This window comes from Pipistrellus hanaki, assembly GCF_964339955.1.
Source record: "Pipistrellus hanaki genome assembly, chromosome: 3".
Taxonomy (NCBI): Eukaryota; Metazoa; Chordata; class Mammalia; order Chiroptera; family Vespertilionidae; genus Pipistrellus; species Pipistrellus hanaki.
Genome location: NC_140505.1, coordinates 34,492,961 through 34,515,539, shown reverse-complemented (window position 1 = coordinate 34,515,539; position 22,579 = coordinate 34,492,961). Strand labels below are relative to the sequence as shown.

Below are 22,579 nucleotides of genomic sequence, written 5' to 3'. Positions count from 1 at the left end.
TCACATATATCCTCTTGAAAATAAAGCTAAGATTCCTGAATGAGAGATTAGTCTTTTAAGAACTAATAAAACCTATAGATGATGTATCAGAATTGTACACTTGGAAAGGTATATAATCTTATTAACCAATGTCACCCCAATAAATTAATGGAAAAAAACAACAACAAAAAACACACACAAGTTCCATGAATGAAAGTACCTGGAGAAATATCATCTCTCTTTTCCTTTTTGTCCCACACACACAGTCACACTAACAGGCTATCAATTCACTGTAACTTTGAGGTCTGCTCAATTTTAGTTCATTTCAACTCAGTTCAATGATTCATTAAAAAGAAAATAAAAATGTTTGAAAATTTGCTCAAAATTTTCTGAATGAGAGCATCTAATAGTTTACTGCCATTTCTGAAACTCAATAACATTGGTGTATTGGGGAGAGTGTTGGCTTCTGAAAGAGCATTGTATGCCCAGATAGTTCTGAATGGGCTTTTGTTGTCTGAGAAGGCATGTGGTCTCAGGTGCACTCTTGGTACTAGATCAGTACAAATTGAAGAAGGAAGCATTCATCTAGTGGAAAGTTGGTTCCATTCTTTTAGATTTATCAAAATAAGAAATACAATTTCACCTCTAACTTGAAAATGGCAACAAACATTACTATAAACTATGCTTTCAGAGGAACTGGTAATGGAAGTTATTGTAAATTTTATTCGTGAGAGAGTAAAAGGAATACTTCTTTTACCTGAATGTTAGATCAGCTATTTCATTTTATGGTAGTTTTCTTTCTTTCTTTTTTTAAAAAAAGTATTTCATTTTTATTTTATTTTTAATATATTTTATTAATTTTGTATAGAGAGGAAGGGAGAGAGATAGTTAGTTAGAAACATTGATGAGAGAGAGTCATCGATCAGCTGCCTCTTGCACACCCCCTACCGGGGATGCGCCCGCAACTAAGGTACATGCCCTTGCCCGGAATCAAACCAGGGACCTTTCAATCCGCAGGCCGACGCTCTATCCACTGAGCCAAACCAGTTTTGGCCATTTAAAAAAAAATAAATTTGTTATTGAGATATAATTAAAATACCATAAAAGTTGCTTTTTTAAAGTGTATAACTTAATGGCTTTTAGTATATTAACAGAATTATGCAACTATCACCATTATTCTAGAACTTTTTCATCACTACAAAAAGAATATCTGTACCCCTTACCAGTCATGGCCCATTCTCCTCTCCCTTCAACCCCTAAACACCATTAATCTATAGATTTTCCTAATCTGGGTATTTCATATAAATGGGTTTATAAAATATGTGACCTTTTTGTTTCTGGCTTTTTCCCCCCACTTAGGATGTTTTCAAGCTTTATCCATGTTGTAGCATGAACTTCATTCCTTTTTATGGCTGAATAATATCCATTTGTATGGATAGGCCACATTTATTTATCCGTTTATCTTTTAGTGGACATTCGGAATGTTTCTACTTTTTGGCCATCTTGAGCAATGTTCTATAAACATTCATGTATAAGTTTTTGTGTGAATTGTGCTTTAATGTCTCTTGGGTTTATATCCATAAGTGGGATTTCTGGGTCATATTGTAATCTAGGTTTAACTTTTTGAGGTACTGTCCTTAAGGTGGCTACATCATTTTGCATTCCCACCAGCAATAGTGAAGGTTCCAGTTTCTTTACAATTTCCCATTATTTGTTATCATCTGCTTTTGAAATTACATATAGTTTTCCTCATGTAGAAAACTCCCAAAGTCGCCAAGATTATTTGTGCCATAGGTATTTTCCTATATTCTAATATTTGTTCCTAATGATTATAAGTAGGGAGATAAGAAAGATATGGGTAGAGGAATGTTTTCATTTCACAAGCATTTTTGACTTACCTTGTCTTTCACTGAATAAGCCTAGACAAAAACCAGTGTTCTGCCTGCATTAATACAGTATTGCCATTGTAGTACTTGAGTCTCTCATGCTTTTAAAGTTGCAAAGATTAAAAGTTAGTATCTTTCAGACTATTATTATTTATTTACTCACACATTCATTTGTTAAAATAACAAACATAATGGGGAAAAAACATACACAATATCTCTCAAATAGAAAATTACTCTAAATATATATATATATATATATATATATATATATATATATATATATATATTTTTTTTTTTTTTTTTACCAGTTGTTTTCCATTTATCCCTAAAGTTTTTAATATAATGCTATTGCAAGAAGGTTCTTATGGGCTGCGTCTATACATTTTCAATAAAGTCCAATAAACACATCTTTGTCTCTTACATTCCTGGAGATTAACTAATAAATTTAGCTACCATTTGAAGAAGTAGAGTGTATCTAAAGTTTATTAAAAATGTGTTGAATATATATATGGATTAAGTTATGGTCACTTTTGTTTCTTATAATTCATTTAAGTCTTTTGAAATACTTTACAGATAAATAATAAGTTTTTCTAGTTTCCTTATGGAGAAATTGAGGTATTGATGAGTGAGGTGATTTCTCAGGGAACCATAACAAACTGTAAGAATATTGAGAGTGAAGACCAAGGGTTTATGGGAGCCAGTACTCAGACCAATGACCAGAGACCCTTCCTTTTTCATAGTGCTACATCTGCAAAACCATTGGCATGGGATGTTTTATAGCAAATAGCCAATATGAAACTTGTGAAGGATTAGTTTTGTAATATACTAGTGACAATTGCATCAGTGGTTACATGAGTGAGGAAAGCAATTACAAGGCCCATTGGTTCATAAGCCAGAGAGCCTCTTCAGCTTACCAGCTGGGGCCAAGAAAAATAAACTACCCTGGAAGAATGTACTGAAGTTCCTCAGTCAAGTTCACCTCAAGGGCCAGGTGAAGGCATTTTCCACTGGAAATTAAATTAGATGCATTGCTTCTGCTGGTGATAACTGAGTGTGACCCTTATGTCTTGAAGGAAGGGGGATAATTTACATTATCTCTTACATTATCTGCTTATCCTCTGATTCCTAGATTTCTATTTCTTATTGCCTAGGAATAACTTTTCATTTAATTTAATTGACTCTCATGTAGTCAATATGGATATACAGTTGTTCATCCTAATTTCTACTCCTGGGAGTTAGGCATGGCATGATGTACAATTTTATTATACCAATGTTCTGCTAAAAACTGAAATGATAGCTTACACATTAGTTTTAAACTCTTCTTGACTTAGAAATACATTTATTATTCTTATTATTCAGATTCTCTTCCTGAGTCTGTTTGGCTTTGATTAAAAAAAAAAGTGAACAAAATGATGTGTTCACTTCAGAGCAGAAGCTAAAGAGGCAGTGAGAGATTTGCCATCTCCATTTTCCTCTAGCCCAGGGATTTGGGTATTTGAGATGGTGGCTGATTGTGTGGGTCTCTGAATGAGGATAATTAGCAGAAACCTCTGCTGACACCACCAAGGGACCTGTAACAGAAGCAAGAAATAAACCTATCTTTTATGAATCAGCTCAGATGTTAGGGTAGTTTGTTACTGCAGCTGAACTCCTGGCTCATACTGTCTGCCATGTACAACATTAAGGGAACACATTTAAACCAAAGCAAACAAACAAGCAAATGCAACAAAAATCACATTTCAACACATAGAAAACAATTGAAGTTAATACTGTATGTATATTATATCAATATCTAAATCAAAATAAATATAAACATGCACATATTTTACAAATGATGTATTTATGCTATTCTATCAACAGCATGCTATGCACACTTATTCAATGGGTAAAATCTTAAGAACATTGAATGCATTGTCTTTTTTGCTATCCCCCAAATATAATGAGGTAGGAAAAAGAACAATTATTCTTCTCTTTACAAAAAAAGAAATTAGAAGTTTTAACAGTCTGACATCTCACATACTAAGTCCCAGAGGTGCAAGTTTTAACACAAAGTTTTAGCACAGGCCTTCCGACTTCAGAGCTGTCATTTTAGGATGATTTACTGGTCCTTTTATTATACCAATTTGCTGAACAATATAAAATGAATTTATTTATTTCTTTGTTACATTCTTATGCAAAATCATCGGTATAACTTCGTGGTATTCCATAATGATTGTAATAAAAGAACTTTCTTTTCTTACTCATCTAAATTGTCTCATTTCATTCACATTCTAAATATTATACTTTATGCCCTAACTGGTTGACTCAGTGGATAGAGCATCGGCTTGCAGATTAAAGGGTCCCGGGTTTGATTCTGTCAAAGGCACATACTTCGGTTGCAGGCTCCTCCCTAGTCCAGGCTCTGGTCAGGGTGCATGCAGAAAGCAACCAATCAATGTGCTTCTCTTAAATTGATATTTCTCTTTGTCTTGCCTTCTCCCTCCAACTCTCTCTGGGAAAAATATCCTCAGGTGAGGATTTGAAATAATAATGATAATAATAATAATAATAAAAAATACAATATTGTGCTTTACATTCAGATAGCCGAAAAGTTGCACAATATCTTAGTATTAATTCTGACATGTAGAATGCATAGACCTAAATGAATAAAAATACATTAAAGTTTTTCAATTAAAAACTGCCCCAACAATTTATATTCTCTGGAAAAGTTGTGCCAGTACAGCCTCCCACCAGGAGCATATCTGGGGTCTCTTCACCCTCCAATGCTGACAATTTAAATAATCAGTAGCTCTTCTCAATATACTTTTCTTTTGGTGTTATGCACTTCTACTATTTATTAAACTCATTTTATTGACTCCTATAATTGTAAAAGAGTATTATTTATCTGCAGGCATTATTATTTAGAGGCTTGTGTTTGAGGCATTTCCCTTCTTTGATATTTATCCTTGTACCCAAGTCATCTTTTTGTTTGGTACTGAAATCCTGCGTGGTTCTGTTGCCTATCCTCCCTGCCATTTGGTTTTCTTCTATTAGACTTGTTCTATGAGGTATTGTATATGTGTTAGTCCTTCAATACTCAAAGGAAGGTGTGAAATGGAACAAGAATGATAAATTGAGGTTAATTATTTAATATTATAGCTTCTAGAAAATAGAAAACATGTCCTCATTTTTATCAATTTGCATGTTTTAATTAATGAATTAAGTAAGTTGGTTCAATTCCCTTACCTAGGAATATCCTTTCAAAGAATAATAGTGTGCCAAATTCACACCATCTGGAGATTTTTCAATTTATTGTTCATTCCTTTTTTTTTATACTGCCAAAGCACGGTTTTAAAATCTCTTCCTTTTATTTATCAGAGAAGTTTTCCATGATGCATATAATTTTTAATTCTATGTATTAATTATTCTATGTGATGTTTTATAAGTGATTATTTTTCTTATTTGTGTATACAGAGAAGTTATTATTAGGAAGTGATAAGCAGTTTTAAAAATTGAAGTCCTCACTATATATTTATTTTTAATATGGGGAGAGAAAGGCTTTTTATTTTTATTAAAAATTTTTTTACAGCTTTATTGAGTTACAATTGATATACGTACAAAGAAAACCTGCACTTATTTAATGTATGCAATTTGATGAGCTTGGATATGTGCATACATCCATGATACCTTCACCACAATCAAGATACCTGCAAAAAAAATTTCCTCATGTCTCTTTGCGTGTGTGTGTGTGTGTGTGTGTGTGTGGGTATGTGTGTGTGTAAGAATACTTAATATGAGAGGCACCTAAGACAGTCAAACTCATAGAAGCAGAAAGTGGAATGGTGGCTGCCAGCGGATAGGGAGGGGATAGGGGAGTGGCCGTTCCATGGGTCTAGAGTTAGAGCCATACCAGATGAATAAGTCCTGGAGATCTGCTGTACCATCTAGTGCCCACAGGTAACAATGTGATATAGTGAACTTACACATTTATCAAGAGGATGGACCTCCAAATATTTTACATTAAGCACCAGACCACCTATTGTGATTTTGATTAAATTTAAAAAAAATTCTCAGTAGCCTAATTGAACGTCATTGTAAGTTAATTGCAATGAGAAATGCACAGAGTTTTCAAGTGGCAAGGAAACCTGTGTGCGACTTCAGCAGTGTTTTAAAACAGCGAAGGGGATTCAGATTAGCTCTGAGTGCAAAGATTGGTCAATCCACTGCTTCTATCAGTGCTCAAGGACTCTGGAACAGCCATGCACTCTTAGGGCATTTCAAACAGTGGTTAAGGACCACAGCCGAAGGAGAAATGACCCTGTAAAATCAGTAAGTTTTCACTTTTTTTGTATTGTGACATTAAAGGTCTGTGTATCCGAAGAGTCTTCCAGGGATCTCTGAGCATACTTTGAACTTACAATGCTCCTTCTCTGTTGTTTTTTTATATGTTCTATTACCATGGAATGACCTATAATAGTAGTATGGTCTATAGAAATATATAATAGCCTATTTATTATTTGCTTTCTTTGGACTCAGGAAAACTCATTAGAATGTTATAAACTGTATATGCAGCCTATATTTCACAAAATCTCTGAAGTTTAAGTGTTATTTATTATGACTTTATTAAAGGTAGTATGGAGATAAAATGATTGGGATTCAGAGAGAACTAAATGTGGTGCCTCCTAGCATGGTTTCTCTATGTCCTCATGATGTGCTGGGACTTCTGTGTGTCTGGACATTTTCTATCCTCATGAGGAGGCCAGTGGTGCAGGTGCCCAGATGTGGTGGTATACTGGATGGTATTGATTAAATCTAATATTAAATCTCTCACTCATATGAAGAAGCAGCATTTACTAAACTAAAACCATGATCTGCATATAATGAAGGGGATGATTAAAACAACTTGAAAAGAGCCAAATTAAACAGAAAAGAAGATCTCATGCAAGGTGTCTCTTATTTCTCCACCTTTATTTTATCTAGTCTTTCTTCTTGTTATTTTTATATTCAACACAACAGATAAAATAAGAAATTCAGAAGCTGAATTGTGTATCTTCTTTGAAGAATGATAGAAACTATTTTCATGGAAAATAAAAATAGTATTTTTTCAATTACCTGACATTCCTCTAATTTATAGTCCAAAGTCTGTATTATTCTCAAGAGAGTATTTTATTTTGTGTGTTCCACTCAACGACTTTGTTTAAATGTTTCATCTACAGCAACAGAAAATTTTGTATAAAAAATTAGAAACTATCCAAATCAATAGATAGTTTTTATTACATTTTGCATAATATAAATTGAAAACCAGTGAAATTCTTTGGCCAAGAAAACTTCCTAGTAAAGGCTGCAACAAATATTGTCAAAATCTATTTGAAATGAAAATAGAAACTTGGACAAAAATTCAATCCTAATTTCTTTAAGTGAGCTTAAAATGAAATGTGTGACAACTGTGACAATTTTGTTACCAAAATTGTATATTTACTAGCAGCCCAGTGCACAAAGATCGTGCACTCGGGGGAGTGGTCCCTCAGCCTGGCCTGCACCCTCTCACAGCCTGGGAGCCCTGGGGATATGTCTGACTGAAGGCTTAATGGGGCTAAGCCTTCAGTCTGACATCCTCAGCATTGCCACGGAGGTGGGAGAGATTCCCACCACTGCCGCTGTGCTCTTCAGCCGTGAGCCCCGCTTCTGGTTGAGTTGCAGTCCCCCTGTGGGAGCACCCTGACCACCAGGGGGCAGCTCCTGCGTTCAGTGTCTGCCCCTGGTGGTCAGTGTGCATCATAGTGACCAGTCATTCCGCCATTCGGTCATTTGCATATTAGCCTTTTATTATGGAGGATACACTGTAGATGAGGCCCCTTAGAACCATAAGAAATGCAAAAATTTCACAACTCATTCTCGAATTGCCCCCACTTAAAATCAAACTATCCCTCTCCCACCCCCCACCCCCCATGGGGCATGTGCTGTATGTACCTTGGGAACCACTGGGCTTGGAGCTTTTGCTCTCTGAGTTTCATTTCTGAATACATACGCATATACCATGGATATACCATGGGGATTGTAATGTCTTCCCCGCCTACCTCACTAGGTTGTCATGAGGAGGTTCTGAGCTAATAAACCTAGAAATGTTTCATCAAGTAAGTGATGTCTATACGGGAAGGGATTGTTATTTCTAAGCTCACGGGTACCCTCGCAGGTAGCAGGTGCTGATTAGGGGAGGAGGGCACGATTGTCTCCTGGGACTGTAGCTATGGAAGCTTTGCAGAGGGTTCCACAGGCCATAAAGGGGTGGGCTCTGGCCAGTGGTCATCCCTGGAGGCACTGGTGGGGAACAGGGCAGTAAGGGGGCTGCTAGGGAGATGGCAAGGCTGAAGGGGAAGTAACTGTCGAACCTTATTGCTTGGCACCATTCTTTAAATTGAACATGGCTACAATCTCCTGGAGCGGGGTGGGAGGCAAGCCAGGGTGGGGCCAGGTGGGCTAGGAGAGCAGGTTTAGCAGTGCCCCCAGCGAGGTTCAGCACACTTCTGTTGCGAAGAGAGTGCTGCTGCTGTAGGGGAGGGGGAGAGGGTCTGAACCTGGGGTGCTGCTCAGACCTGACTCCACCGGGCCCTGGAGTTGTAGGAAGGAGAGGCCCAGCAGTGGCAGGCTGTCGCCCCGGGTCCCTGGGGATGCTGAAGGGTGCTATTGTGGTGGGTGCCACTGGCGGGAGTGGCAGGGAAGAGATGGATAGTGGGAGCAGCTATCCCTGAGCTGGGTCTTCTCCTGGCCTGTCAAGCCTCCCCATCCACCCAGGGGTGCGGGGGCTGGGGTAGGGTGTCTGTGCAGAAGGATTGGAAAAGCTCCCCATGGCCACTTCCTCTTCCTTCTTTGCAGGCCAGGCTCAGGTCAGATGCTCTCCTCAAATCCCCCTTCCCCCCACTTGGCTGTGGCCCCTCACCCCCTGCTGCACAGGCAGCCTCCTGTATGCAAATTGGTTGTTACTGGGACACCATATTACTTCTTTATATGTATAGATTTCTATTAAAGCACTAAATATATAGTGAAGGATGTAATGTGGGGCTCTAGTGTTTATTTACTTGATTTTACTCATATAAACAAGCATACCAGATACTTTTAGTGGAAAACAATCTGGAATGGTTATTAGACAAAACCCTCATGGAACCATATACTCTACAGAGAGTATATGGCACACAAAGTCTAAAATATTTACTATCTGACCCTTCACACAAAAAGTTTGCAGACCCCTGTGCTAAGCCTTTGAGATAAATGTGAAAATGTGGTGAGAAAAGGGTTTAAGTGTCTAGAGTATCAGAAGAGGAAGATAATCTTTTTCTAAATACAGTTGGGTGCAAAAATATGATTTCATGAAGTAGGTGAAGCTAGACTTGAGTCTTCAGGGATGAGTAGCAATAGACAGATGATAATTTAGTTAAAAAGTGCATTCCAGGTCAAGGGAGCAGCATAGAGAGACACTGAGTTAACAAGGGAATAACTTTCACAGGAAACATGAAACAAATTCACTTTTGATATATAAAGAATAAGAAAGTGATGGGAGACAGACTAGGGGCAAAGGTCATCTCATCTTCTCCCATAACCCTTCCTCATACTGAGATACATTTGAGACAGAAGAAGCAACTTATTTGAGAGCTCTTGTTCTCATAATTGTCTTCTGATCTCAATTGTTAGTAAGGAAGACGCACATTGGAAGTATGGATTATAAATACACTAAAATGACATCATAGAAATGCCAGGTTAACCTTGCTTAGTGCCCATACCATTACGTCGTTGCTCAGATACCACGTTTAACATAACTAAAGTTACCAAGATCCAAATCTTTCCATGAAACAGAAAAATGCATTAGTATCCTCTCATGTGCCTTTCTTCCTCTTTCTTGCACATGAAATCACGCTTACTTATTTACTGACGGCATATGAGAAGACAAATACAGATCTAAAGTGGCTGTTTTATTAAAAGCCCTTCATATGAGCAAAGTAGCAAAATGACAACAGTTTAGCAGTCAGATTAGCATCTGAGGGTTACATTATCTGTATTGGCTATAACATATACACATGCCTACATGTTTTAAATACAGAGGGAGGTCATGTCACAGTGAGGCAAGATTGGGGGTCATTGGTATAGGAGTGAGAGAATGTAGACTTAGGCTGGGCTCTGTTAGATAAGTGACTGAACAAGTCACAGGCTACAATAGCAGCAACATCCTAATGGTGGGACTTTGAACTTAGTATCTCCAGGCTACTTTCCCACCTTCTCTTCTCTCTGCAGTATGTGAACTTGATTCTGTGTTCCAATTCATTTGGACCCCTAGATTTTGTATTTGCCCTCATGGGTTCCATGCTTTTTATTCCCAACCCACTTTTGCAATAGACTGCATATCTGGTTTGGCATAGTTAATGAGACATACTGAGAACTGAATACTCAGGAGAATCAGGTGACTAGCCAAGCTGTCTTTCTCGACTCTGCTCTCTACTACCAACTGACTGTTTTGAGTATAGGGTAATATATTCTTCAGTTACAGCATCCTTTTATGGGAATAGAAAAGTTGAGATGGATGAGTTTTTGTTCTCCCAAAGTATTTATTTCTCATGTGATTCCTTTTATTTGGATACATGAGGAAAATCAGGATTATTTGGTTTCTTGACGTTTCTAATTTTGGCCTATTTACTCCTTAAAATGTCCATGGCATGTGGTTGCTTGTAAATAGTGCCAAATGGTCTGGCATAGTACAGTCGTGAGCTGTAAAAGGTTTAAATTTACAATCAGAGTCCCCAAAGATGAAATAGCAAATATTTGAGGTCATAAGTAAAGTCCTTTGTAAGGACATTAAATCTTTTGCCAAGATTTCTTTCTCTGAATTTCTTCATAAGACCCTGGATTGCACAATAGTTAACCAAAGGAGCTTTAGAAAAGCATGAAAAATGCAAGCAAATACGGAGTATATAGTGACTGGAGATGTCTCTTGTTTCATTTGATTATTTTGCTGGAAGTCTGGGTATGGTTATATGTTACTAGTGAATTATTGTTGCATTGGTGAGACACAATCACAGAACTTATACTCTTGGATGTAGTTTATTGTAATTGTAAAGGAAGTAGTAGCCAAACCCAAGTGGCATGATGCATGGAGATTCTAGATCCACTCTTCTGGATGGTTCTAATACATAAAGCAAGAAATTTAGAGGAATTTTTGGTAAATGAGCTCTTGGATGTGTTATGAGGCCTGAAGTTGTGTGGCTACACAAGGGTATGACAGGCCTACTATATGCTCATGTTGTCCAACCCTCTTTCCAAATGTTATTCCCATCCTTGTATAATGCCTGAGAAAACTATCAACAAACTTCACTCTCCTCGTTGGGTAGAGAGACTCAGACACCCTGCCAATATTGTGCTTCCTTTGAACATCTAGAACCTTATCCAGTTAACCCCTCTAATTATGAGGACATATGCTTTTGAGGGGAAAGCATTAAAGAGATGGCCACATGGCTTATGACATCCATACAGGGCCGATGTACTCTCACCATTTATTAGTGTGCCCCTATAAAGATATTTTTCTTTTGCTTTGTCTCTGGATTTTTTTTTTTTTTTTTAGCTCTGTGGAACCTCAGTTTTGTTATCCACAAAAGCAATATTATAACTGCTCTGTTTCTTCTAAAAAGTTATTGTAAGGCAAATTAATATGGTACATAGGATGTTGTTTTCTTGACTTAAACTCTTGTAAGTTTAAGAGTTTAAGTCATAAACTCTTTTTTTATAATTGCATATAGATTATAAATATATAATATGCAATTTTAAAGGGATTACAAGAGTTTAAGTAGTTGACCACAGATGAATTCAAGGACATAGAGTTTAATAGAGGTACTATGTCCAATATTCATTCACTCATTCATTCATCAATTCATTTATGCATTCAACATATACTTATTGGAATTCTACTATGTGCCTAGAACCAGTCCAGGTGCTGAGGATAGAATAATAAACAGGGCATCCAATGTCAAGGGTGTCATAGAGATTCTAAAAGTTTGGCTGGAGAAGTTAAACAAGAAAATAAATAATTGTGGTTAGTGCTAGGAGAAGGAAGTCAAGACATTATATTAGAGTGGCCCAGATGGACTCTCCAGAGGGAGCTGCTTCAGATGAGGTGGTCAGAGACCCTCTCTGAGGAGATCCTATTTGGCAAGATCTGAGTGTTAAAAGGGGACCAAATAAGAACTGAAGGAAAATGGCTGGAAATTAGAGGGGGAGAGGGGAGGGAAAGTGGAATAGGTTTGCACAAAATTTCAGAGTTGGGTAATGAAGGTTTCAAGGAAGAAATCAAAGTTCAAAGTCAGGTAGCCTTTGTCCTTCAAGAGTCCATGGAGGAGACTTAGAATTTGTTGAAGAAGTATCTTTGAAATACCAGTGCTGAGCTTCCACCTGATTTAATTTGTCTGTGATGTGGCCTGGGCATCGGGGATTTTAAAAGCTCCCTGGTGCTTCTTTCCTGCAGCCACATTAGGAATCACTGCTCTGCGAGGTTGTGTAATGGGCAGCAGAACGGACTGAGCAGAAGACACTTTCGATTTTGCCCTACTTCCCACAGAGCAAATGGGGCTTCAGGGAGTGCTTAAGATTGCAGAAAAATTACTGTCTTGTGGGGTCTCTTCCGATGCGCTGTTGAATATGCAGGAAAGCAATAAGGCAGGGGTGGAGGTTTGGGGGAAGATATGCTCTTAGGAAAGACGGACAATAGTTTCAAAAACATGAAATTGCATCAGAAGGCACAGAAATAAGAAAGAATATGGTACTTTTGTTCAGGGAACAAAAGTTTTTATGTATCTGTGGTGGGAGTGAAAAATCTGCATTTTTTAAATAAATCTCCAGTGTAATTATGAAGCATTTGGGTATGAATGCTGGGGGAATATTGCGTGCACAAACATGTCCTTCCATGGTCTTTAATTGCTCAGAAGTCATCGTTCTGCTTTCAACCTTCAGAGTCTCCTTAGAACTAAACTGTGATGTGGTTCCTTGATCAGAATAATTTGTATTGTAAAGAAGTCTATAGACAGGGATTCTCAACCTGAAATTCATGAAACTTTGGCAGTTGATGGTTGGGTATCAGGGCAAAAAGAATCTCTTAAAATGGCACAAATACATTTTATGTGTCTTTCTGTTTATATTTTTTATGAATAGAGGGTCCATAGCTGTTTTTTAACCAAATTTTAAAAGAACTACATGATACTGACAAAAGGTGACAGCTATTTAGATATCCTATATAATAAATAGGTGATATGCAAACTGACCACCACGCCCTTACAAGATGGCAGTACCAACAGTGGAGGTCAGGCTGGCTGCTCCATGCACCTGCTGCTAGAGTCCCCTCAGCCCCACCAGGGACCTTGGGGCCTCCTGCACCCCCCACTGATTGACAGCTTACTCAAACTCCTCTAACTAGCTGCCCATTCCTCTCCCTAAGCTGAAGCCTGACTGTAGTGTCCAACAAATTGAAGTTATAACTCATGTTATTGAGCGAATCCTCTATTCCTCAGTTTGGGCCTATTGCTCCATGCGCCTGCCACCAGAGTCCCCTCAGCTGTGACAGCGGCCTCAGGTCCTCCTGCACCTCCCACTGACTGAGGCTCAGGCAAGCAGGGCTGGCCTGTGGTGCAGGCAAGCCTCAGATGGTGGCTGCCCAGCCACCCAGGGATGGCCAGAGGCTCAGGTAACCAGGACTGGCTGAGGCTTGCACTGTCTGCAGTGGCAGCAGCAGAGGTGTGATGGGGATGTCACCTTCCCCTGATCACTGGGTTGCCTCCTGCCCCTGAGGGCTCCCAGACTGTGAAAAGGGGCAGGCTGGGCTGAAGGACCCCTACTACAGCGTATGAATTTTCATGCACCAGGCCTCTAGTAACTGTATAAAACCCAAACAAAACTCTGAGAGAGGTATGACAGATTGTTAAGGAACATATTTTGAACTAGATGTGCCTTTACTATACGCCAAATAGTTTAATAATTAAATTAGTAAATATTTCAATAGAGATAACATGTTTAATATTCATTTATGCATTCATTCATCAGTTCATTTATGCATTCAGCATATAGTTGTTGGGACCCTACTATATGTCTAGAACTAATCCAGATAAAGATAAAATATATAGAGACTTTGTGATACCTAGTTGTATATGGAACTTATGATTTGGCTTATTTTTTTTTTAAATGTGTTCCTATGATTCAAATCTGGAATGAAAGATGAATCAAACTCAAAACTATTTTATTCAAAGTCATGATAATTTGTCATTGAACATTTTTATTAGGATGGAAACAAAATTACATTCATGTTTTTCTCTCAGAACAGAATGACATTTCTTCTTTAATGCTTTAGGTTTTAGTTTGTACCCGAGAGAGTTGTTCATTCTGAATAATATATGTTGAATACTTGTAATAGTAAAACCTCGCATTCTAGAAATAACAGGAGTATAGGAACAAAAACAGAAGGCAATTTAATTTGTATGCTAACCAAGTTTCATTTGGAATTGTTTTAAAAAGACCAATTTCATTATGAGAAAATAGTTTTTTGTAAAAAGTTTTACAAAGGAAATATATAAAAATTTAATAAGGAAATATAATAATGGTTTGCGATTCTTATATGGTTCCAAACTAAGATTTAGTTATTATCAACTGATTTCCAATCAACACTCAGCCACATTGTTCTAGTTTTAACTGTGGCTAGGTAATGTCCCCATAGATCTTGGAAATGTGTGGAATAGGGCTAAGTTATCAAAGAAAATTTCAAGCAGTGTTACAGAGCACATAATGTGAGGAAATAGTAGAGAAGGTAGACAAACAGATTACAAAGCAGCTGTAACTGCTGTTTATTAATATTCAATGATCCAGGGCCTATATTCTGAACTTATCACTGTTTTTCATCATACATGCATTCAGTTATTTATTTTTCAATATAATTAATTATGTTGGTAACGTAATATGATAAGGAGGATCTCCGTAATATTTACTTTTATGAGCTAATCTGAGTAGTTGTGTTTGTTTGTTTTCTTTCTGATGTAGCTTCATCCTCAAGTTGAGTCCAAGGGCTTTATTTCTATATCATAAACTGGCCACACTGAGGGGAATGATGTTAAGTGAGAATATTTGCTATAACTTGTTTAATGTAAATTTTGAAGTGTTCAAGAGACCATGGTTGATGCATTCCATAGATCAAAGATGCTGAGCTACAAAAAGGTGTAGTATGACTGCCACCTGATCACACTGAACAGCAGTCTCCAGTTTGGGACATGTAAGAACAGCTTTTTTTTTTTTTTTTTTTTTTTTTTTTTTTATGTCCTGAAAGAACTCTAGCTTTCCTGATTATGCTTTTAATTTCTTTGTCATTAATTACAGTACTGAGGATAAAGCAAAATCACACAGCATCTATTTTAATTAAGACTTATTTGGATGCAAATGGCAGAACCCCAATTCAATCAGAATAAACAAATTACTTATGTGCTCACATAACCAAGGACAGGGGGTAGAAATGACCTTTAGAATGAGTGGAAAGGGACGTAGACAACCTCACAACAGTTTCTCTCTCTAACACACACACACACACACACACACACACACACTCACCTGCCCCCAGCACACACATTTCAACTTCTGTCAGCTATTTGGTCTCAATGTTGCCTACTATAGAGTGAGTTTTGTCCATGTGAAAGGAATATGGATTTTTAGCATCAGTTAAAGTTATGTTTTTACTGTAACCTGATCAAATAGGATGAGAGACTCTTTCTTCCCTGGCAGTTCATGGAGGAGGTGGGGGAAATCTGAGAAAAATGCTGATTGGCTTAGCTTGGAACAAAGACTAAGTTGGAACCAATCATTGTGTAAACAGAGGGATGGTAGACTACTAAACTTGGCCCACCTTGGGGCAATGCTGGAGTGGTGAGATGTAAGATTAAGTGACATAAGCCAGTCAGAGGAAGATAAGTATCATAAGATTTCACTCATATGTGGAATCTAATGAAGAAAATAAACTAATAAACAAAATAGATCCAGAGACATAGAAGCATGGAACAGTCTACCAACTTCAGAGGGGAGGGGCTTGGAGAGAGTATGGGGAGGAGTGATAAACAGGGAACTTACTAGTATATGCATATATGCATAGCCCATGGATACAGACAATGGAGTGGTGAAGGCCTGGGAGGGGAAAGGGGAGGGAGTCAATGAGAAAACAAACAAATAGACAAACAAAAGGGACATCTGTAATACTTTCAACAATAAAGATAAAATTTTTAAAAAGACTTAAAAGAATCTCCATGAGCAGACAAAACAATTTTTACTAATTACAGCTGCCTTTGAGGTTGATATCAATCTTGAGAATCTTTTATTGCACAAAGAGCCTTCTTGGTGTAGGAAAGATGATATATAGTATATTTTCAGATTTATAACTAAAGGACAGTACCATTGGACAAGTCAATTCATTAATGATTGTGGTAAGCAAAATAATGGGTTTCAAATACATTCATTTCCTGACCCCTGGGACCTATGACTATGTTAGATTACATGGCAAAGGGAGAAAAATTGCCTGTGGAATTAAGATTGCAACTCGGGAGATTATAGCAGATGATCTGGGTGGATCAGTTATAACCACAACAGTTTTTTCAAGTGGAAAGAAAAGGGGAGAGAAGAGGATTCAGCATCAGAGCAATTCAATATGAGGACTTTGATGGTGTTGCTGACTTTGATGACAGAAAAATGGGGGCAGAGAATGCATTTTGCCTCTAGAAACATGAAAAGGCAAGGAAAAAGATTGCTTCTAGACTCTAGGAATCTCCAGAAGGAATGCAATCGTGCTGATATCTTGATCTTAGCCAAGAGAAATCCATTTAGGTCTCTGATCTCCAGAACCATACACTAGTATGTTTAAGTTGTTTTTAGTCACAAAATTTGTGGTAATTTGTTATAGAAGCAACAGGACACTAGCACAGTCTTCTATGAAATTAATTCTTTGGCCTACTCACTAGAATTATATCAGAATCTGTTACTGAGCAGATTATGTATTCCTGGGAATTATTAAAGTCTTTATACAGATAATCTGAAAAAGATTACTGTTAAAATGCTTATCTCTTTTATTGCTAGTACTTTAACTATGGGCATAAACCTAAAGATATTAGCCAAGGCACAATTCCCTTGTTGACTTCCCTTGCATGATTTTTAAATAATGGAAACTTTTCTCATTTTTTTTATTAAGGTATTATATGTGTACATACCTTGCCAATCCCCACCTCCCACCCCCACTCCCAAACATGCCCTCCCTCCCCAGAGTTTTTCATCCATTGGTTATGCTTATATTGGAAACTTATTTTTAAGCACAACTTTATATCCTGCTTTTTTGCATTTATATGAAGTCTTACAGTTTATTCTGTGTTGTAATATAGTCTGGATACATTGTTTATAAAAGCTGATGTTATATTAAGGAATTTTGCCAAAGCATAATAGGCAACTTTGTTCCACAATTTAATCCATTATTCTATGTAAATGGCCCATGAATACAATTATAAGAGTTTAGTACTCTGATTTCCATTCTTTCCTGTTTCTCCATTGTAATTCTGCATTGTAATTTGGATACACATTATTACCTAGACAGATAGGTAAGTCCAAGTTTTTCAGGACCTACATTTTAGGAGCCCTTTAAAAAAAATGAATTCAAAATTGCAAGTACAAAATTAGTTACGATGAATATATATTTAGGATTAGAATGTAAATCAACACAAATGATAATTTTTAAAGCAGGCAAATAGCACAACATCACAAAATTCAGAATATTATATAAATATAATGTTATGAATCTGTTTTAAGTAGCTCTGTGTACTTTAAAGGTTGTTTCTTTTCAACAACTGAGCATTATGGAATGTATTCAAATTATGAATTGATCTCTTCCCTAGCATTGTCATGACCAAAGGAGGCTTTACAGAAGCCATTCCTACACCCTGAAAAACTATGGAAGTCATTCTTCCCCAACTAACTGAGAGTAAATGTATCCTCAATTCAACCTCCCCTTGGCTGAATTCCAAAAGTGCTGGAGTCATCCCAGAGCCACTTCACCTGAGGGATAGTATGACTGAGTGGAAGTTGGGAAAGAAAGAGAGAATGCGCTAGCCAGTTTCACTGAGTGGATAGAACTTTGGCTGAGAACTGAAGGTTTTATGTTCAATTCTTGTCAAGGGCACATGCCCCAGTTGCAGGTTGATCCCTACTGCATGAGGCAGCCAATCAATGATTTTCTCTCATCATTGATCTTTCTATCTCTCTCTCTCTCTCTCTCTCTCTCTCCCTATCCCTTCATCTCTGAAATCAGTAAAAATAGATTTTAAAAAAAAAGAATGATTCTTAGTGATTCAGTTAAAATTTTCTATTTTTTGAAATTTTCAAAAATATATGTCACCTCTTCCAGGATCCTCCCCCGCACCATGGAAAAGACTCTCACACATGAAGAAAGCTGAGGATTCATTGTCATTAGCTCCATGGTCAGTGTAGTCTGACTCTTTGATGATTGACACTGAAGAACTGCACTTAGACTATCCCTAAAACAAAGTACACAGAGTTTTACAATCTGTCATTGACTTTCTATGCTTCCCTATTCAAAATAAGAATAAGCAAATCATGTGCACAGATGAAACACCTGCTGTGACTTCCATCCTTCTTGATATCACTATATAAAACAAAGTATGTCCGCAGCTCTTTAGGGTGCCCCCTCCTCGTACCACGCCCCCTCCCAAGGACTGTTGACACCTCTGTAGCCTGGCAGCTATCTGTGTCATGATAACATTATAAACATTCTTCTGAACTATTAACAGGACACTATCTGTTCAGAATTTTGTTACATGTGGGTGCCTCCATCTCAAGCATACTTCCATTCCCTCGACATGTGAGGAGTTAGAAATATTTGTCACATGATCAGCTCCCAAATAATTTTTTTTTAAAACTGAAAGTACATAGCCTGGAGCCTCAATGTTTCTATTTTTGTTTATTTATTATACAAGATGCCACTTCTTGCCCAACTCCTTGCAGACATTGAGCTCTTCCACCAAAATCTAATATGACCTTGAGTTTTATTTCATGGTCCATGACATGCTAGATTTTTGGTGATAGAAATTCAGAGTTGGAGCCCTCACTTAAAAAGAGATAAGGAAGCTGATCCATCGCAGACTGATGCTAAGCCTAAGCCTGAAACGAGCTTTGCATCCTCGTTGAAAGTGCTCCCACACTCTGGAGTCCTTATTCCACCTTTTGAAATGCTCTTGTCCATCTCTTCACAATACTTAGGAGACAGGAAATTTTCAGTGTATTAATGATATTAAGATAACATAAAAAGAAAGTTTTTCAAGACTTGTTTATTCTCTACAACTCTAGAAGAAGAAAAAGCAGACCTTTATCTTTGTCAAAAGGGAATAAAACTATTGTCATGACAAATGAAGGATCTAGGGGATAAGTGAAATAAGGAAGTGGAAAAGTTTGGTGGATTATTCCCAAAGCCTGGTTCAGACAAGAAAATAAACCAGAGGCAGCACAGATTGAAGTGAAGATGTATACCCTCAGGTCAAGGGCATGGGCTGGTTGAGAGAAAAATGATAGACCAGAACAAAAAGAAATGGGAGGCTCAGCTGGCATGGCTCAGTGCTTGAGCATCAACCTATGAACCAGGAGGTCATGGTTCAATTCCTAGTCCAGGCACAGCCTGGGTTGCAGGCTTGATCCCCAGGGCGGGGCATGCAGGAGGCAGCCTATCAATGATTTTCTCTCATCATTGATGTTTCTCTCCCTTTCCCTCTCCCTTCCTCTCTGAAATCAATAAAGAAATATATATTTTTTAAAAAGAAGTAGGAGAAATGTCTTAAGACAGTCATGTGTGTGTGTGTATGTATGTATGTGTATATATATATATATATATATATATATATATATATATATATATGGCTTTTGAAGGCAATGGTTATGCCCCCTATTTCTTTGCATAGAATAGTACCTAACAAAGTACAAGAAGGTTATAAGTATTGATTGAATTAATCTTTCCCTCCCTATAAGCAAAAATCTGTATGATTAAGCTTCTGCTCTTATACAGTACTTTTAATATTAGATTTTGAGTGAGTGGTAGCACTTAATACTTAATGAGTACTTACTAACTGCTAGTGCTAGGTACTGTCCTCAGTGCTTGATATATGTATCTCAGTATTCTCATGGCCGTATAATGGTCGTACCATGATTATCCCTACATAGCTAATAGCAACAGGTCTCTCTTTTTTTCTATGTAAATTCCATTGTTTCTATTTCCTTAGATACTATTCCAGTCCAGGTTCTGGTGTGTGTCCTTCTCTCTACCTAGGATATCCCCTGAAACCTTACATGCTTATGTGAATCAAACGCCACATGTAAATGTAATCATTTTTCTCCATGTTACAGCTAAACCTGTGGGATACCTTTATTTTTGCATATAGCCTACTTTACTATAACTATTTATGTTAGTCTCTCTTACTCCTGGCTCCGTGAGTGCTGGTATTTATATTTCTAGGTACTAACATCCAGCATGTCCTTGGCTTCAGAGTAAAGAATAATTATTATGAAATAAATGACTAGGTGAATGCATACTGGACTCCAGTATTCCCTCTTTTAAATAACTGATCATGCACAAGTAATTAAAGAGCAGGTTCTCAGCATGGGTTTCTAACTGGTTAAAGACTCATGAGTGAAAAATGTTCATTTTAATGAATACAGGGTATGGGTTTAGCTCTATATTCCCTAGCAGTACTCTGGGAAGGAAAAGGAAAATTGAATCTGGAGTGTGTGTGTGTGTGTGTGTTTTCCTGTACTTGTGACTTAATTCTAAGGTCAACTAGCAAAATATATGGAATTTTCCATCACCTATGCTTTGTTCTCTGATTGAGTTTAGACTACATTTATATTTTGCACACACATGAACAAAATTTTAATTCATCGATGATATGTAATTTCTATATATCACTGGCACTCATTAACATTTAGATGGATTTTATTCTCCATTTAAATTGTACATTTTAATATTTTTATTAAAAGTAATTCTCGACAAATTTGAAGAAAACTTTAACATTTGATATAGTAACGCAAACTATTTAGTACTTTAACTTGATTGTGTGATAAAATGAACTAATATATAATCAACAACCTGTAAGAAATGTTGATAGGTTACCTGTTAGATATTCTAATAAGGGTGATAACTACTGTTTTTGTTAAAAGTTAAGAAAAAGTTTTTAAATAAATTAAATATCATAGTTTTATACAGAATTTTTTAAAAAATTTCTAACCATATGCCTAGTCCATAGCTTTATTTTATTTCTTATTCTACGTGGAGAGACATTATGTCATCCTATATAATAAAACCCCAGAAACCGAATGATGGAACCACCAGAAGGATGGCTCCACCAGTTGCTATGACATGCACTCATCACCAAGGGGCAGACGCTCCATGCAGGAGCTGCCCCCTGGTGGTCAGTTTGCTCTCACAGTGGGAGCAGCCGCTAAGAGGGTGGGTCCACAGCTGCTCGGTTGCCCAGAAATGAGCAGCGCTCACAGAGAGGCCAATCCCCACAGGCCATGCCACCCACCCACCAGTGCACAAATCCTGTGCACCAGGCCTCTAGTTATTTTTTATAAAAGGCACAAAAATACATTTACTTCCTCCTTCATTATTGGTTCCATACAGATTCCTGACAATATGATTCTATAAAATTATAAATTCTCCTGTTGACCTGCATCTGAGGACAGGTAACAAGGTCACTTGTGAGTCATTGTAGTTAGTTCAAATTTCTTCAAATAACTGATCATGCACAAGTAATTAAAGAGCAGGTTCTCAGCATGGGTTTCTAACTGAAGAAATTTGAAGAAATCTCTTGCCATCACACTTAACCTCCACAGGGGGAGATGCCAGATGTAAAAATGGGCAATTGACATAGAAACTTTCTCCTTCACATTGAGATCCATCAGAACAGACTGGTGAATAGTCTGATTATAGGTCATTTTAAAGGAATGAAATATTTTTTGACTATACATTCTATAGCCTTTTGATCCCAATTTAAACCTCATTTCAAAATTTCCCACTGCATGAAACAACTAAAGGAACAAATTTCATAAAAATTCCATTAGTCTGGTTAAACATGCCCCTCTGCAATCTATTTAAATAGCAGTGCCCGGCTGGTGTGGCTCAGTGGTTGAGTATCAACCTATGAACCAGAAGGTTATTGTTTAATTCCTGGTTAGGGCACATACCTGGGTTTCAGGCTTGATCCCCAGTAGGGGGTGTGTTGTAGGCAGTCAATCAATGGTTTTCCCTCATCATTGTTCTCTCTCTCTCTCTCTCTCTCTCTCTCTCTCTCTCTCTCTATTTCTCTCTCCCTTTCTCTCTAAAATCAATAAAAATGTATATATTTAAAAATAGCACTAGCCAAAACTGGTTTGGCTCAGTGGATAGACATCAGTTTGCGGACTAAAAGGTCCTAGGTTTGATTCTGGTCAAGGGCATGTACCTTGGTTGCTGGCACATCCCCAGTAGGGGGTGTGCAGGAGGCAGCTGGTCGATGTTTCTCTCTCATCGACGTTTCTAGCTCTCTATTCTTCTCCCTTCCTCTCTGTGGAAAATCAATAAAATATATTTTAAAAAACTAAAAATAACACTATATATAGTCCATTGTGTTCATTCAGAGTTGTGATGTGCACAG

General features: G+C 37.4%; 1 protein-coding gene across 1 annotated transcript in view; it reads left to right on the top strand.

The window, feature by feature from the left end:
- The window catches only part of ITGBL1 (integrin subunit beta like 1), a 199,107-nt gene that overhangs the window by 113,005 nt on the left and 63,523 nt on the right, over positions 1–22,579 (top strand). The gene's annotated exons all lie outside the window — the stretch shown is intronic.